Below are 19416 nucleotides of genomic sequence, written 5' to 3'. Positions count from 1 at the left end.
GCTATGTGTGATACTTGCCTCCGACCGGCTCCCCCGCTGTCTGTCGCTGACCGCGCAAGATCGTGCAGCTCCATTTCTCGTTGGGCTGTTCCTGGGTGGGCTTCCTGTGGCACTGACGAGCGACGCGTGGACGCGGGCGGGAGGACGTCAGGATTGCCGCGTCTGAAAGGTAAGTAACGACCGCTGTATCGCTGCTATGTCGCTGTGAGATCTGCCTGTGTGGCAGCTCACTGGCGACCATTTAGCGATGCACCAGTGATCCTGACCGTGGCATATCGCTGGTCAGGATCGCTGGTGCATCGCTAAATGTAAAGGGGCCTTTATATGTTGCATTTTTTAGGGCTTGTTTACTCAGGACTTTTTGATGTGCATTTTTATTGATCAAAGGATTTACTGCTTAAACAAAAGAACGCACTATCTAGTATATTTTTCTATAAAAGCATTTCAGCTACATTATTTCACAGGCCAAAAGTAAAGTAATACAGTTTTTCCTCAAAGTAAAATATAGGGCCGATCTCTGTACAATCTGCTCTGACCGTTTGGTCATGTGATTGCTCCAGCCTAAGTCATCCACAGCAGGAAAGGATTAGTCTCAGCTGTGGATAGTGATTGGATAAATCAGTCACAAGTTCATCCGAAAGAGGAGGCATGGAGACTGGCAGGGCACCTGGCCATCAGGGGAAGGGGATTATTAGTAATAATTATATCTCATGAGAGATAAACCCTTCAGGGTCTTGGACTTGGCATCAAATTGTATAAGGCATGTATTGTGTATCAGTCCCACCATGGACTTGATGCGGTGGTTGCACAGAACAGGTAAGTAACCCCCTTATATGATAGACGTCTATGACCTCAAGTTAAGGATTCAGAGAATATGTAGAAGCAGGACTTGTACAGCGATAATCCAGCAACACATAGAAAGGTTAAAACATCACTTTTATTCCTTTGTTAAAACTAGACTGCAGAGACCTGTGTGTCGTAAACAGTGCCTTCCCGCCTCCCACCAATCCCGTAATAACAAAACACCGACAAGCATGGATGGGTTGAGCAGGTCGGTCACAGTTTATTAATAAGCAGAGAGAGGCAAGTACAATTCGCAACGGTCTCATATCTGGAAGTCCCGCGTAACTGACCGGTGGGCAAGGCAGCAGATGAAAGGTTACGAACCTTGCCCCCTCTACACTACAGCTGTGACATAATAACAAGATAACATGAATAATGAATTTGCACAAAGCAAATATATATATATTTATATTTATATTTATATATATATATATATATATATATATATATATATATATATATATATGTATGTATTTTTTTTAAAGATATAAATTTTAAACAACAGTTGCACTGCACATCCGCTAATCTATAAGGATGGGAGGGTGGGTCAAAAGCTTCTAGTGATCCAGCCGGGGAGGAAGACCCCCACCCCAGCACCTGAATTTAACCCCTGAGGGTGTGGTTGGACGCCCCTTCCTCTCTCTTCCCGTTGGTCAGTGGAGCGTCCTAATTAAGGCATCACCTGGGGGGGAGTAGTGGGAGGGGGAGGCACTGCACAGAGTTCCCTTCTAAATTAAGTCTATGGGGGCTCTACAGTCAGATGCACGTTCCTTAAGCAGTACCGTGCCTGCCAGACTGCAGAGACCTGTGTGTCGTAAACAGTGCCTTCCCGCCTCCCACCAATCCCGTAATAACAAAACACCGACAAGCATGGATGGGTTGAACAGGTTGGTCACAGTTTATTAATAAGCAGAGAGAGGCAAGTGCAATTCACAACGGTCTCATAGCTAGAAGTCCCGCGTCACTGACCGGTGGGCAAGGCAGCAGATGAGAGGTTACAAACCTTGCCCCCTCTGCACTACTGCCACGGAGGATCATGTGTATGACCTACACATGACTCCGACCCCCACACAACATCATTAAGGCCTGTTCAACCCCATCCTCCAAATTAGTTAAAATACATCTAGCCCGATATCTGTAAGATGCACTCCGTCCGGTCTCAGGAAGAGTGAGTTTTCTTGTTCCAGATTGTGGTGATGAACTACAATGCCGTAGTTTTCTTTTGACAAACTTTGCCATCTTCGCGTTTATCTTTCTCCTTGACTTGTCGATGGCTTTTGGGTCTTTAGCTCCATGCCAGACCGCTCGTGGTATTATATCGGACCACACCACGACCATATCTGGTATCAAACAAACAGCCCACTTTATGTCCGTTTTCATTGTTGTGAAGAGCTCCGCACCTGTTTGCTTGCCCAAATCATTACCACCAGCATGTAACACCAATATCAGCGGCCCTTTGGCCATTTTAGAAATTTTTACCACCTCCGGGAAGATTTGATCCCACTGGAGCCCTCTGATGCCTTTCCAGTTGACCTCTATTCGTGGGAAGTAAAAAAATTTTCCGACAGGGTGTATTTCGGCTCTTTTGCACGCCCAGTAAATGAAAGAATGTCCTAATACCCATACTGTGGGCTTACGACCTCCTGTAAGAGACAAGATGTGTTATAGCAGGTCTGGTCTTATGTATCTTGCAAAGCATGTGGATTTCCAACGGCCCAATCTCTGTACTTCAGCGTCTGCTACACCGGCCCTAGCTGCTTCAGTGGCCGCTCCGATTCTAAAAGAATGCGTCCCGTATTCTTTAGGGTTTACACCGACAGCGTGTAGACATTGCTTAAAAATTGCGTGAAATTGATACTTAGTAAGCGGGGACCCGTCGGTGTGTGAGAGAAAAAATTTACTTTCGTTTCTTATAGCCGCGTAGTGTCTATTTTAACAGGGCACATGGGGCCGTCTAAAGCCTTGACCAAGACCCACGACCCTCTACCCATTTGGTCACATTTGGATCGTTGCACTCTAATGCGCAAAGCATCGCTGCATATTACGAGATTCTCATTAATTAACCCGCCTATTAATGCTGTTTTTTACCACGTCTCTAGTTCGCTGATTCAAAATGCCCCGAAGAATGCGATTACAAATGCGGTAGATATTAGGGTTGTCTCGTATTGTGACCTGCATAACGTTTTAGAGATTGTGATAATATCATATAACAGACTTCAAGAAACGGGGCGACGACATTCCTGACTAGGTTGAAGCCTTTTCCAGCCTTTAATGGCTTGCTTTATGAAAAAACATTTAGTTACATCGGCCCATCCCACTAGCTGAAAGAAAAAGGCTATTCCTGATAAATGACGCTGCACCAATGTACCCGACACGCCTCTACTCTTGAGCTGAATTAGGAGTTCTACCACCACGTTGCATCTCGCCCGATCACACGTATCGACTGGCCTCTCTTTAACTAGTGAGCACCACTCCTCCCATGCCTTACCATAAACCTGCCAGGTAGCCGGTGTCACTGAGGTGCGGATCAAGGACATCAGTGATTGGCCACTGTGTCCCAGAGGGAGGGAGGACACAGTAGGCCCGCTGGTTCTGCGGTGGGAAGGAAAACTTTGAAGGCCTGCCAATCGGAAGACAACAAAGAGTTAACCATTTTATCATCCGCAGTAGACGTCACTCTGGCTCGGCACCAGATGATGTGTCTAAGGCATAATAGAGCAAAGCGGCGCAACAGTGCGAGAACCGGTGGCGATGATGAAGACATACTGTTCAAGCATTTGGCGGCTCTTAATTAAGAATCTGATGTTTGCATTTTGTAATTTGTCACTCCATAGTTCAACTGATGTTACTATAGCAAATATCTCCCAACAAAACAGGGTTGCGGCCCCATGCGGCTGAGGTCCATAGTTCAGGCCAGCTGCTTTTGCACCTTTTGGTTCTTGTAGATTGCGTCAAAACCATTTGTGAGATCCGCACCCACCAGTAGACCTAGGGCATTGTTTAGCTTTTCCTGAGACATGACATATGTATGCCCATTGTAGGTTTCCAAGAATGTTTTTCAAACGGCCAAATCCGCTTTCAGTGAGCGATTAAGTCTGATTTTGTGGCCCGGTTGGACGATGCCCTTTGTTGTTAATGATAATCTGCGGGAAAATGCTCTGCCAACCGGCATTACCCAGCAAGCAAAGTTGAGTAAACCTAGTAAGGACTGCATTTGTTGGAGGGTGACTTTCTTTTCAGCGAGGAAACTTTTAACCATTTGAAGTGTTTTTTCTAATTTATCCGCCGGTAAATGAAAAATCATATCATTTGTGTCTATTTCAATAACGAGAAAAGGGAGAACGTTACACGGACCGATAGTTTTTTCTGGCGACAGTGGAATGCCGAAAATACGAGAAATAAATTTAAACTTCTGAAGAAGGAAGAAACAAAGTCTAGAGTCCTTAGGTCCGACGAACAAAAAATCGTCGAGGTAGTGGATTGTAGAATTGCTGCCAGTTTTGTGACGCACTACCCAGTCCAAAAAGGTGCTGAAAAACTCGAAATCGTGACAGGAAATGGAGCAGCCCATTGGTAGGCACATGTCGAAATAGAAAAGCTGGCCCACCTTACAACCTAACAAATGGAAGCACTCAGGGTGCACCGGTAAAAGATGGAAAGCTGACTCGATGTCGGTTTTTGCTAGCAGAGCACCGGGCCCCGCCGCGCGCACAAGTTCGACAGCTCTGTCAAATGAAGCGAAGGTTACCGACGAGTCTTCTGGGGGGTATTGCGGCGGTGACCGAATCGCCTTTTGGGTAGGAGAGGTGATGAATTAGCCGATATTTACCGGGTTCTTTTTTGGACACAATACCTAAAGGCGAGATTCTGAAATTTTTGAATGGTAATGTTTTAAATGGGCCCGCCATCCTGCCTAGTTCGACCTCTTTTATGATTTTTTGCTGTAAAATATCGGGGAATTCTCGAGCTGATTTTAGATTTTTTGCTGATGTTAGTGTTCGGTTAAATTTGAAGGGGATAAAAAACCCTTATTTAAAACCGTCATATAATTGCTAGGCAGCTACTTTATTGGGATAAAGGCTTAGCCATGGGCCCATGGTGGCTACGCTCACTGGGGTTTTGCCTCATAACAACTCCGCTTGCATGGCGGGTACACCTGGATGCGGCGTGTCCACCTCCACAAGCTGAGCAGTCGTATCTATATCTACATGCCGCCTGAAAGAGGCAGTTTCCGTCATTATATAACAGGCAGGCCCCTGGTCTCAGTACGACCACCGAGTTCTGGCCTGCGGTTGCTGAGAAAATAGTGGCCGATGCTGAAAAGGGAGGATGTTATTGTGTAATCATTAGTCGTAGCCAGACATCTGTTGCTTTTACTCCCCACCCTAGATCTGGTTGCAGGGCGAGCCGCCTGCGGAACTCCTCACCATAGCGCCTACATGGGAAACCGCCAAGAGACTTATAGGAGTTGTATATTATATCCTGGTATATGAATAACTCAGAGCAGCGTTCTGGATGTTTTTGACTCATAATACATCCTAGGACAGCGAAGGCCTGCAGCCAGTTGTTCATTGTATGCGCTATTTTACCTCTATTTCTATCATATGACCAATCGCCAGTCCTCCTTTCCTTATCCACTGACTGTTGGTCTGCTGATAAGAGTGACCATATGTCAACGTAATCATTATTCCAAATTTTTCTTTTGTCTCTAAGTCTACGTGTGTACCTAGCGGGCTAATCCTACAGAAAAAGGCGTCTTTGTGTAGACTAGCTGATTGAGGTATATTCCTGGTGACGGTTTGACCTCCAGGGTGATTTAAATGGTCGACTAGCGCCTTAATGGCAGATGCCAGTTCGCTTTCCTCTGTGTAGTGTGCATTGTTAAGTTTGCTGATTACACCAAACTCACCGCTGTCTGTCGCCGATAGTGTCTCCTGGTGATGGAGGTACCCCGGCTTTTGTGGTGGCGATGTCCCACACATGGCTGGTGGCCTGTGATGACTCAGCAGTCCCATCACCCGTGGAACATTGTGGAACTTCTATTTCTGTAAAAGAACTGGGTCGATGTGGTGGTTCTCCACGGCTTGTGGACAATGATGGGGCATGTGGCAGGTGATGGCTGTTGTGTGCCCGTGGCGGATAAGCTGTTGATGATAGCGGCGCACCGGCTCCAACGATGATCTGACTGGAGGTCCCAAGTGGTGTTGAGGTGACCCTCCGGCTGGCAGTCTGGGATGGAGATCTCGTGCGCCGTCTTCTGGATGCCCAAAAACGCCTGCTGCGACGACTCTCGGATGCGTCGGACCGTTCTGATGTAGAAGGTGACCGCGATCTGTGGCAGCTTCTATTGGAGCTGCGCGTTTGACTGTAACGGGAACAGTGACAGACAGAGGGACAGCAGGAATGCCGGGGGGAATCCTCCGAGGAGGGGGTTAAAGATCTGCGGCGTATAGAATTACGACCACGATGGTTAGTGCTTATATACTGGCGTGGGGTAGTTTTTGGTTGTAGTGGAACAGCATTAATTTGAGGACTATGGGCGATTACTGTCTGCGTAGTGTTTAGCGGGGAGGATGAGTTATATCTGCCAATGAAATGGGATGCGACGAGCATGATTGGGTCATTGGGGGGGTTGGTGGTGTATAGTGTGCTGTGTGTGTTATACGTGTTTCACTTTGTTCTTGCAAAAGAGCATGCTGAACGGTCGGGTTGGTCCGGACAGCGCGCTCGGCAGCAACATTGTTTCTTCTGCATCTTGATCTCACATCATCCCGCATGGGCGGCAATGCTGCGCCCGCAGGGGAGACGTTGTTGACCAGGTTTTCCTGGAATGGCTGGCTACTACTGGAATGGCTGCGCTGCATGCTCTGTAGAGGCTGCTGTCCTGGCGTCTGCATGCTCTGTAGAGGCTGCTGTCCTGGCCTCGCTATTGCTGTAGTAGTAGTGGTGGGGATGGTGATGGGCGGTCCAATGGAAGTCTGATGACGCTGGGTGGGTGGAGCCTGCGGCCGGCTCAGATGCCTGGCACCTAACAAAGGAATATGGGTGGGTGTGTCGATGGGCGGGCCTCTGTGATGACGCTGGACGGAAGTAGGCGGAGCCACCGGCCGGCTCAGACGCCCAGGGCCTAGCAATAGAGAAGGGGTGGGCGTGGAGATGGGCGGGATTTTGGAGGAGGAAGTGGGCGGAGCCAGCGCCCGGCACAGACGCCCCCTGGAGCCCAGTAATGGCGTCTGGGACTGCGGACTACAAGTGACGATGCGGGACGCTGCGTGCAGGGGAGAATCAAGGATCGGAGCAGCGGCCCGGGCGCTGCGGTGCCGGAAAGAAGAGCCCTCACCCACATGAAGCCGCTCCAGCGGGTGCGTTGATCTGGAAGAGCGCCTGCCGGAGCGTGGCTTCTGTCTTGAGGTGGTGGAAGCAGCGGGTGCCGGCCGTCTGGAGACGGCTGAGGAGAGGACGGCGAAAGGACCGAGCGGTCAGTGGACGGGCCAGGCGGGGACAGGGTATGTGAGGATGAATGGGAAGCATGCGGAGGCAGAGCTGGTGCAGTGGGTAACACAGGGGCAGCGTGCGGCATAGGCAGCAGCGGAGCAGGAGGAGACAAAGGAGCCTGGGGCCTAGGAGAGGATTGGGTCTCAGGAGATAAAGGAGAGGCCAGCGGCGACAGGGGATTAAGAGAGGGCACAGGAGGGTGAGCATCCAGTTTAGATAAAAGGGCTATAATACATGGATCACCCACCTGTGCTGCTCTCTGCCGCAGGGCCGCAATCAATGCCTCGGACATGGCTGCAGGGGATTCCTGGAGGTCAAAAAAGCTTCTAGTGATCCAGCTGGGGAGGAAGAGGAAGACCCTCACCCCAGCACCTGAATTTAACCCCTGAGGGTGTGGCTGGACACCCCTTCCTCTCTCTTCCCGTTGGTCAGTGGGGTGTCCTAATTATGGCATCACCTGGAGACTCGGCACTTTAAGCCTCGAAATACTGCGATCTAAAAAGATTGCAGCATTCAGGAGCCAGCACAAGGACTGTCAGCCCCTCTGCCTTCAGATTGGAGACCCCGCAGCGTAACACGGGGTCCTGATCATTGCTATGGTGAGACGGAATGGTGAGACGGATGTCTTCATGACGACATCTGGGTCCCCGGAGCTAAGTAAACTTGCTGATCATGCGCAGTGCATGATCAGCAAGTTCTCCCTGTCAGTGCAGCGCTGACAGCTTATATGGCATGCATCTGCATGCCATACAAGCGATCAGCCTGCAAAAAATGATTGTCCCATAGTGGGACTAAGTAAAAAAATTAGGAAAAAGTAAAAAAAAGTTTTAAATACTTGTAAAAATATTTTACAAAATGAAAAATAATAATAAAAAAATCAATATATATTCTCTCTGAAAATGGTACCCATAAACTGTCAGGTCTTCCCGCAAATAACAAGACCCCACATGACTCTGTGGGCCAAAATATGGAAAAATTATAGCTCTGAAAATGTAGTAATGCAAAAATCTAATTTTTGCAATAAAAAGTGTCTTTTAGCGTGTGACAGCTGCCAAACATAAAAACATTATTTTTCAACCTTGACGTTTCCAAAATGCGACCACCCAGGCTGAGCATCACTGGTGAATGAACTGCTGGGAACACAGTGTCAGTAACCGGGGGTGATGTCATAGAGGTTACCTCCGGTCACTGGGCTCTGTTCCCAGCCGAGCTGAGCTGCGGTGAGATCCGGGGTCACTTTTAAAATTCACATACCAGGAAACAGTAGATTAGTTCCTAAAAGGGGACACTTGTTGGGCATTGCCACTGTTAAGGCACATCTAGATAAGTTCCTTGGGGGGTCTAGTTTCCAAAATGGGGTCACTTGTGGGGGATTTCCACTTTTAGGCACATTAGGGGCTCTGCAGACGGAACATGACGTCCTCAGACCATTCCATCAAAGTCTGCATTCCAAAATGTTACTACTTCCCTTCTGAGCCATGACGTGTGCCTGAACAGCAGTTTTCTCCCACATATGGGGTACCAACATATTTAGGACAAATTGGACAACAACTTTTGGTGTCCAGTTTCTCCTATTACCTTTGGGAAAATAAAAAATTGGGGGCTAAAAAAATCATTTTTGTGGGAAAATTTTATTTTTTTTTTTCCACGATCGGGCATTATAAACTCTAGTGAAACACTTGGGGTTTCAAAGTTTCTCAACACACATCTAGATAAGTTCCCTAGGGGGTGTATTTTCACAAATGGGGTCACTTGTGGGAGGATTCCACAGTTTAGGCACCTCACGGGCTCTCCAAACGTGACATGACACCCACAGACCATTCCATTAAAGTCTGCATTCCAAAACGTCACTACTTTCTTTCCGAGCCCCGACGTGTGCCCATACTGTAGTTTTCTCCCACATATGGGGTATCAGCGTACTCAGGACAAATTGCACAATAACTTTTGGGGTCCAATGTCTCCTCTTACCTTTGGGAAAATAAAAAAAATTGAATCTGAAGTTAATTTTTTGTGAAAAAAGTTGAATGTTCATTTTTTTAAAACATTCCAAAAATTCCTGTGATGCACAAGAAAGGTTAATAAACTTCTTGAATGTGGTTTCGAGCACCTTGAGAGGTGCAGTTTTTAGAATGGTGTCATTTTTGGGTATTTTCTTCATATAGACCCATAATAATAATAATTTTATTTCTCTAGCGCCAACATATTCCGCAGCACTTTACATTTTAGAGGGGACTTGTACAGACGATAGACATTACAGCGTAACAGTAATCACATAGATCATAACAGATACCAAGAGGAAAGAGGGCCCTGCTCGCAAGCTTCAAAGTGACTTTAAATGTGATGTGGTTACTAAAAAGAAATGGTGTTGTAAAAATGAGAAATCGCTCTTTAACTGTTAACCCTTATAACTTCTTACAAAAACAAAATTTTTGCTGATGTAAAGTAAATATGTCGGAAATGTTAATTATTAAGTATTTTGTGTGACATATTTCTGTAATTTAAAGGCATGAAAATTCAAAGTTGGAAAATTCAAAATTTTCAAAATTTTTGCCAAATTTCTGTTTCTTTTACAAATAAACGCAAGTTATATCAAAGAAATTTTACCAATATCATGAAGTACAATATGTCACAAGAAAACACTGTCAGAATCACGGGGATCCATGGAAGAGTTCCAGAGTTATTACCTCATAAAGGAACAGTGGTCAGAATTGTAAAAATTGGCCCGGTCATTAACATGCAAATCACCTGTGGGGGTAAAGGGGTTAAACACCATATAGCTCCAAGATTAAAACAAGTAAAACCAAAGCCTCCCCATAGACACATATGGATCAATATGTATTAATATGATTTATTACAATAATGAATATATAGAGTAACAGGTACTATTAGATCCCTCAGGATTTAAGAAATACAATCAAATACATACTGTACCAGTATAGCAGAATAGGCACTAATGGATCCCTAGTAGTGATGAGCGAGTATACTCGTTACTCGGGTTTTGCTGAGCATGCTCAGGTGTCCTCCCGAGTATTTTGGCGTGCTCGGAAATTTTGTTTTTGTCTCTGCAGCTGCATTATTTGCAGCTGCTAGACAGCCTGAATGCAGGTGGAGATTGCCTAACACACAGGCAACCCCCACATGTATTCAGTCTGTTTAGCAGCTGCAAATAATGAGCTCTGGCGACTCAAACTAAATCTCCAAGCACACCAAAATATTCGGAGACCACCCGAACATGCTCGAGGAAACCCGAGTAATGAGTATACTCGCTTATCACTAATCTCTAGGTGAAATAAATAAGTGCAGTCAGGTATACAGTCATGGCCAAAAGTGTTGGCACCCTTGAAATTATTCCAGAAAATCAAGTATTTCTCCCAGAAAATGATTGCAATGATACACATATAATTATATTGTGTATGCTGGAACAACATAAAAAAACAGATGAAAAAGGCAAATTGGACATCATTTCACACAAACCCCCCAAAAGGAGCCGGACAAAATTGTTGGCACCTTTCCTAAATTGTGGGTAAGCAACTTTATTTCAAGCATATGATGCTCATTCAAACTCACCTGTGGCAAGTAACAGGTGTGGGCAATATGAAAATCACACTTGAAATCAGATAAAAAGAGTCAATTTCTCTCCTATCTTTGCATTGTGTGTCTGTATGTTTCACACGAAGCATGGAGAACAGAAAGAGTAGAAAAGTCTGAGGACGTGAGAATCAAAAATGTTGAACAATATCAACAATCTCAAGGTTACAAGTCCATCACCAGACATCTTTATGTTCCTTTGTCCATGGTGCGCAACATAATCAAGACGTTTACAACTAATGGCGCTGTATCAAATCTCTGTGGATGTGGACGACAGAGAAAAATTGATGAAAGGTTGTAATGCAGGATAGTCCAGATGGTGGATAAGTAGCCCCAATTAAGTTCCAAAAATGCAAACTGTCCTGAAAGCTCGGGTGCATCAGTGTCAGTGCTAAATATCCATCAACATTTGAAACATTATGGCAGGAGAAAAAGGAGGACCCCACTGCTAACACAGAGACATACAAAAGCTAGACTGCAGTTTGTTAAAATGTTCATGAATAAACCAAAATCCTTCTGGGAAAGCGTCTTGTGGACAGATGAGACCAAGACAGAGCTTTTTGATAAACCACATCATTCTACTTTTTACTGAAAACGGAATGAGTCCAACAAAGAAAAGGGCACAGTACCTACAGTCAAATATGGTGGAGGTTCCAAGATGTTTTGGGGTTATTTTGCGGCCTCTGGCACTGTGAGTCATGACTGTGTGCAAGACTTTATGAAATCTGAAGATTACCAAAGAATTTTAGGTTGCAATTTAGTGACCAGTGTCGGAAAGCTGTGCTTGCGTCCTAGGTCATGGGTCATTCAACAGAACAATGACCCCAAGCATACCTCAAGAAGCACCCAAGAAGCGCTGGAGAGTTCTGATGAAGCCAGTAACAAGTCTGGATCTAAATCCCATTGATAACTGTGGAGAGACCTGGAGCAGTCTGCGAAAGAGTGGTCCAAAATGCCAGTTGAGAGGTGTAAGAAGCTTGTTAACTGTTATATTACAGTTATTTGTTCCAAAGGATGTGCAACCAAATATTAAGCTGAAGGTCCCAACAATTTTGTCAGGCCCATGTTGAGAGTTTTGCATAAAATTATGTCTATTTTGCATTTTTTCTGTTTTTTTTTGTGTTGTTCCAATACAAACAAGAGAATAACCATGTGTATAACAAAACTTGTGCACTAGCAATAATTTTGTGGGAGAAATACTTCATTTTCTGGAAAAATTTCAAGGATGCATAGGTAAAGTAATAAAAAACATAAATAAAAATAGATGTAATATCAAAATTAAAAAAAGGAATAAAATATTAATAAATATAAATTTAAAGGGCACCAGAAAGCACCAATTGTGATGTCTACCAAAATAACCAAATACACTGCTCAAAAAAATAAAGGGAACACTAAGATACCACATCGTAGATATCACTGAATGAAATATTGCAGCTGGAAATCTTTATTCATTGCAAAGTGGCATGCGTTGAGAACAATAAAACTTAAAAATGATCAATGTAAATCAAAATTAATATCCCATGGAGGTCTGGATTTGGAAGGATACTCAAAATTAGAGTGGAAAATCAAATTACAGGCTGATCCAACTTCAGTGGAAATGCCTAAAGACAAGGAAATGATGCTCAGTAGTGCGTGTGGCCTCCATGTGCTTGTATGACCTCCCTACAACGCCTGGGCATGCTCTTGATGAGGCTGCGGATGGTCTTCTGAGGGATCTCCTCCCAGACCTGGAGTAAAGCATCCGCCAACTCCTGGACAGTCTGTGGTGCAATGTGACGTTGGTGGATGGAGTGAGACATTATGTCCCAGATGTGCTCAACTGGATTCAGGTCTGGAGAATGGGCGGGCCAGTCCATAGCTGCAATGCCTTCATCTTGCAGGAACTGCTGACACACTCCAGCCATATGAGGTCTGGCATTGTCCTGCATTAGGAGGAACCCAGGGCCAACCGCACCAGCATATGGTCTCACAAGGGACTGAGGATCTCATCTCTGTACCTAATGGCAGTTAGGCTACCTCTGGCGAGCACATGGAGGGCTGTGCGATCCTCTAAGGAAATGCCACCCTACACCATTACTGACCTACTGCCAAACCGGTCATGCTGAATGATGTTGCATGCAGCAGATCACTCTCCACGGCATCTCCAGACTCTGTCACATCTGTCACAAGTGCTCAATGTGAACCTGCTTTCACCTGTGAAGAGCAAAGCGTGCCAATGGTGAATTTGCCAATCCTGGTGTTCTGTGGTAAATGCCAAGCGTCCTGCACGGTGTTGTGCTGTGAGCACGACCCCTATCTGTGGACGTCGGGCACTCAGACCATCCTCATGGAGTCGGTTTCTAACCAATTGTGAAGACACATTCACATTTGTGGCCTACTGGAGGTAATTTTGCAGGGCTCTGGCAGTGCTCCTCCTGTTCCTCCTTGCGCAAAGGCTGAGGTACCGGTCCTGCTGCTGGGTTGTTGCCCTCCTACAGCCCCCTTCACGTCTCCTGGTGTACTGGCCTGTCTCCTGGTAGCGCCTTCAGCCTCTGGACACTACGCTGACAGACACAGCAAATGTTCTTGCCACAGCTCGTATTGATGTGCCATCCTGGATGAGCTGCACTACCTGAGCCACTTGTGTGGGTTGTAGAGTCCGTCTCATGCTACCATGAGCGTGAAAGCACAACCAACATTCAAAAGTGACCAAAACATCAGCCAGAAAGCATTGGTACTGAGATGTGGTCTGTGGTCCCCAACTGCAGAATCACTCCTTTATTGAGTGTCTTGATAATTGCCAATAATTTCCATCTGTTGTCTATTCAATTTGCACAACACCATGTGAAAATGATTGTCAATCAGTGTTGCTTCCTAAGTGGACAGTTTGATTTCACAGAAGTTTGATTTACTTGGAGTTAGATTCTGTTGTTTAAGTGTTCCCTTTATTTTTTTGAGCAGTTTATTAAAAATAATATATAACCATTGGAGGATGTGGAATAAAGGATTGCACAAATAAAGTTTGATGTAGGGACCACATAAAGAGGCAATCATTGAAGGGTAGTTTCACCCCTTTACGACCTAGGTATGTCAAAACTTGTGTCCCTGCCATCGATGCGGGCTATGACGCTGAACTTGCATCTTTCCCGGCACATGACAGCTGATCTGATCACCTGTGATGTGCCTCTAACAGCCGCAGATCGATCCAAGATCCACCTCGCAGGTGGTGTTCATAGGAGATTGTGATATTTGCTATCCATAGCAGTGCTGAATTCCTGCTATGTGTAGCACAGGCGATCAGATGATCGCAGCTTCAAGTCTCCTAAGGGGGATAATAAAGCTAGTACAAAGATTTAAAAAAAAAGTTAAAAAAACCAAGTTCAAATCATCCACCTGAGTAAACAAAAAAAATAAAATACACATATTTGATATCACTCCATTCAGAAATATCCATTTTAGCAAAAAATAAAGTATCGCATTTTTCGGACTAAAAGATGCACTTTTTTCCTCCAAACAGTTGGAGGAAAATTTGAGATGCGTCTTTGTTTTTTTTGTTAAAAAACAAAAAATATAGGCCACATATTAAACAGTGTGGTATCTCCGTAAGATGCCTCATCTATCTGTGGGCTACAAATTGTGGCATTTCAGGCCTCCATTCAACTGTTTTTGCTGTCTGTTACCCTAGTTCTATACACTATTTTGCATTAAAAAAAACAGAAAATACAGGCCCACATATTAAACAATGTGGTTTCTCCATCAGACGCCTCATCTATCTGTGGGCTACAAATTGTGACATATGAGACCTCCAGTCAACTGTTTTGGCTGTCTGTTACCCTTGTTCTACACACTATCTTGCGGTAAAAACAAAAAAATACAGATCACATATTGAACAGTGCGGTATCTCCGCCAGATGCCTCATCTATCTGTCAGCTAAAAATTTAGGCATTTCAGGCCTCCAATCAACTGTTTTTGCTTTCAGTTACCCTAGTTTTATATACTATTTTGAGGTAAGAAACAAAAAATACAGGCCACATATTGAACAGTGTGGTATCACCGTCAGATGCCTCATCTATCTGTGTGCTACAAATTGTGGCATTTGAGACCTCCATTCAACTGTTTTGGCTGTCTGTTATTCTAGTTCTATTCAGTATTTTGCATTAAAAAGACAAAAAAATACAGGCCACATATTGAATAGTGTGGTATCTCCCTAAGATGCCTCATCTATCTGTGGGTGCAAATTGTGGCATTTCAGACCTCCATTCAACTGTTTATGTTGTCTGGTACCCTAGTTCCTTACACTGTTTTGCGGTAAATAAAAAAATACAGTCCACATATTGAGCAGTGTGGTATTTCCCTAAGATTCCTCATCTATCTGTGTGCTACAAATTGTGGCATTTCAGGCCTCCATTCAACTGTTTTTGCTGTCTGTTACCCTATGTCACGTAGACTTGTACTGTGTGATGTGACCCACAGGTCGGTAACTGAAACAACAAGACAAACAAGGGAACACCGGGGACACAGTTAGAACGGTGGGCCCTGCAATAGGGAATGGGGACGTGGAGACCTCCTGCACTCCCCTGAGGCAGTGTCCCTGAACACTCCTAACGTTCCCTAAACAGTCTCTTCACCTGTCGCCGACCAGGATACCTGAATCCCTCACTAGCCCTGCACCTATCCCTTACTAGGGAACTGGTTAGTGCGGACACTGGTCCCACCACTGTACTAATATAACATTAGGGAAAACAACAAACAGGGAAAAACAAACAACTTAGCTTTCTCTGTTGCCAATGCTCCTGAGGCAACAAAGTACAGCACCAAGACACAGCTTCCACCTGAACAGCTGATACACCATAGCTCTGGATGAGCCGCAAAGCACTGCTCCCAATAGCTCCTCTCTCCAAGGTTGGTTGGGGAATGAACAATATCACCAACAGTGATTCAGAGCACCTGACACCTTTTTATAGGAAGGAGGGGAGGGTTAACACCTGCTGGCTAATTTACACATGTAGTAACCCCAGCGGCCACCGTGGGCAACCCATTAGCAGCAAGCAAGATTGTAATAACCCCAGAGGCCACCAGGGGCAAAACCCATTAGCAGCCACTAAGGTTGTAATAATATCGACGGCCACCGGGGGCAAAACTAACATTAAGCTAGAGGCTTGAAGAAAAAAAAGGTTATATGTGAGCCAGATCTGCCACAATCCAAACATGGATTGTGACACCCTAGTTCTATACACTATTTTGCGTTAAAAAATAAGTACAGGCCACATATTGAACAATGTGATGTCTCTGTCAGACACCTCATCTATCTGTGGGCTACAAATTGTGGCATTTCAGGCCTCCATTCAACTGTTTTTGCTGTGTCTTACCCTAGCTATTGACACCAGTTTGCTAAAAAAAAATTATTACATACAGGCCTGATATTTTAAACTGTGGTTTTCCCACACACGGATCACATATAAGTTTGTTCCCAATTCAGCAATTTGTAGTGAACGTGTAAAATATTGTAGTTCATTTAAAATGGGCAAGGCACGTGGCAAGGGAGGGGGAAGTGGACGTGATGGTGATGGTGCATGGAAAGGCCGAGGCTAAGCTGAAATTGTGCCTCAACAAATACCCACATCTTCTCTCCCGACGTTCCTGTCCCAATTACTAGGGAACCGCAGCAACACACCACTATGGAACCCAGAGCAGTGTCAAAAGGTTGTTAGTTGGACAGCAGATAATGCTTCCAGTCACTTTTCCACCACCACAACCACCCTGTTTTCAACACGGTCAAGTCTCAGTAGCCGTGAGTCTGGACCGCTTATTCTTCACCCTGATCCTCCCTCCTCCCACCCTGCTGAGTGCCTGGTGGCAACTGATCCCACACTTGGACGCTCCGAAGAGCTGTTCACTTTTCCATTTATAGATTTGGGCCTCTTGCCCTGTCCACTTGAAGTGGAGCAAGAGGAAATGGTATATAGCGATGCCCAAATATTTGAGCAGCCATGGTCACATGAAGGCAATGGTGGGAAAGTGTCACAAGAGGAGGATGATGAGACAATTGCCAGAAAGTCAGGAGGAGGACCAGGGTGCAGAAGTGGAAGACGAGGTGGTGGATGATATAGTAACTGACCCAAGCTGGCAGAAGGACATGCAGAGCAAGGACAGCAGCATACAGGGGGAGGCAGGCATAGCACCACAACAGGTAGGAAGATGCAGTGTGTTGGCTGCAGACAGAAGGTGGGCATCTGTTCCTCGTAACACCAAAACGACAAAAGTTGGCAGTACAACTGTTAGGTCTTCCCGAGTCTGGTTGTTTTCTAAAGACTTCCAATATCCCCAAACAGGCAAATTGCAACACCTGCCATGCCCGCATCAGCAGAAGTAGCAAAACTTTCAGCCTGATCACCACCAGAATGATCAGGCACATGACAGCAAAGCACCCAACTTTGTGGGCCGAATACCAGGCTACAGGAACAGTCTTTGTGGGTGAAAACACTGCTTCTTCCACTTTTATGCGTGCAAGCCAATCCGCTGTCCACAGTGCATGCAAAGATGCCTCCTGCCCTGCACCTGTCATTGCCCACACTCAACTACCATCATCATCAAGCACGTCCTTGTTCCAGCGCAGCCTTTAGTTGTCCATACTTCAGTCACAAAGAATGCAAGCAGAAATACGCAGCCAACGCCCCACAGTACTAAATTGACAAGTTTCTTTTAGGCTCGTGGAGATGGAAGTTGTTTTCAACCTTATGGCCTCGGCCGTCCCAAGGTACTCTGTCCCCAGCTGCCACTATTTCTCCCGGCATTACACAAGCACGTGTCCCAAAACATTACCCGTGCCCTGAACAATGCTGTTACTGAGAAAGTCCACCTAACCATGGACACATGGACAAGAGCTTGTGGGCAGGGATGCTACATCTCACTGATAGCACACTGGGTTAACATAGTGGAAGCTGTGACCCAGATGGACTTTGGGATGGAACTCGTCTTCCCAATGCCAAGGATTGCGGGCCCTATATCATTCAGGGTTGCCACCACAGTCTACAGCTCCTGCACCTCCTCCTCCGCCTCCATCTCTGAAATGACCACATCAGTCACAAGCCGGAAGCACTGCAGCACTGCCTCAGCCAAGCATCAACAGGCTGTACTGAAGCTAATATGCTTAGGTGACAAACCGCACAATGCTTAAGAGTTATGGGCAGCTCTGAAAGAGCCGGCAGATGTGTGGCTCACATGCATAGCTGATAAGCGTATCCGTCTGTCAACTGAAAATGCTGACAGGCTGACTCTTATAAAAATGTACAAGGGCTGGATTGGGCCAGACTTCTTTACACCACCGCATGATAACAATGAAACCTAACCTCAAATCCAGTGTCTTTTTTGGGAGGTATATTCCCATGCACCTCTTCACACCCACACATGGGTATATGCTTCCTGATTTTGGCTGTTGACTGTTCTCATTCTCCACCACCACTAGATCATCAGGGCGAACGTGTTCCATGATGCAACAGCCATTCTTTTCAAGGGTGTGTATGATGCCCGTAAAAAAAATGTTGACACTGTAGGTTGATGCGTACCCCCCAGGGGGTAAATGTTTGTCAGCCCTGGGCATTACAAGTATAGGAGTCCCGCTTCTTTAATTCGGGAAACATTTTTCGGAGACCACGAGGGGTGAATGTGTCCTGTGATGCAACATCCACTATAGTTTTTTGCAAGGGTGTTTATGATGCCCGTAAAAAAAATGTTGACACAGTAGGTTGATGCATATCCCTCAGGAGTAAATGTTTGTCAGCCCATATACCTAGTGTATGAGCATTACAAGTATAGGAGACCCGCTCCTTTAATCAGGGAAACATTTTTCGGAGGCCATCCTCCACATCTCTTCCGACACCACCTCTAGATCACCAGGGTGAACATGTTCCGTAATGCAGCAGCCACGCTATTCTTTTCAAGGGTGTTTATGATGCCTGTAAACAGAATGTTGACACAGTAGGTTGATGTGTAACCCCCAGGGGATAAATGTTTGTCAACCCTGGGCATTACAAGTATAGGAGACCTACTCCTTTAATCTGGGAAACATTTTTCGGAGGCCATCCTCCACGTCTCTTCAGACACCAACACTAGAACATGAGGGTGAGAGTGTTCTGTGATGCAACAGCCACTATAATTTTTTGTTTATGATACCCATAAAAAAATGTTGACAAAGTAAGTTGATGCGTAACCCCCAGGGTGAAATGTTTGTCAGCCCACACAGCTAGAGTATGAGCATTTCAGGTATAGGAGACCCACTCCTTTAAAATGGGAAAACATTTTTTGGAGGTCATCCTCATCCTCCACGTCTGTTCCGACACCACCTCTAGATCACCAGGGCGAACGTGTTCCGTGATGTAACAGCCACACTATTCTTTTCAAGTGTGTTTATGATGCCTGAAAACAAAATGTTGACATATTAGGTTGATGTGTACCCCCGAGGGGTAAATATTTGTCACCCCATACACCTAGTGTATGGCCTTTACAAGTATA

The 19416-nt window shown here is 45.5% G+C and overlaps 1 protein-coding gene across 2 annotated transcripts in view; it reads left to right on the top strand.

Moving 5' to 3' along the window:
- LOC141051029 (uncharacterized) overlaps nt 1-19416 on the top strand; it is a 70897-nt gene that overhangs the window by 45866 nt on the left and 5615 nt on the right. The gene's annotated exons all lie outside the window — the stretch shown is intronic.

The sequence above is a fragment of the Dendrobates tinctorius genome, unplaced genomic scaffold, assembly GCF_039654945.1.
Source record: "Dendrobates tinctorius isolate UK_male_01 unplaced genomic scaffold, ASM3965494v1 ptg000155l, whole genome shotgun sequence".
NCBI lineage: Eukaryota > Metazoa > Chordata > Amphibia > Anura > Dendrobatidae > Dendrobates > Dendrobates tinctorius.
The sequence above is the reverse complement of the archived record's forward strand: the minus strand, read 5'-3'. Positions and strand labels throughout refer to the sequence as shown.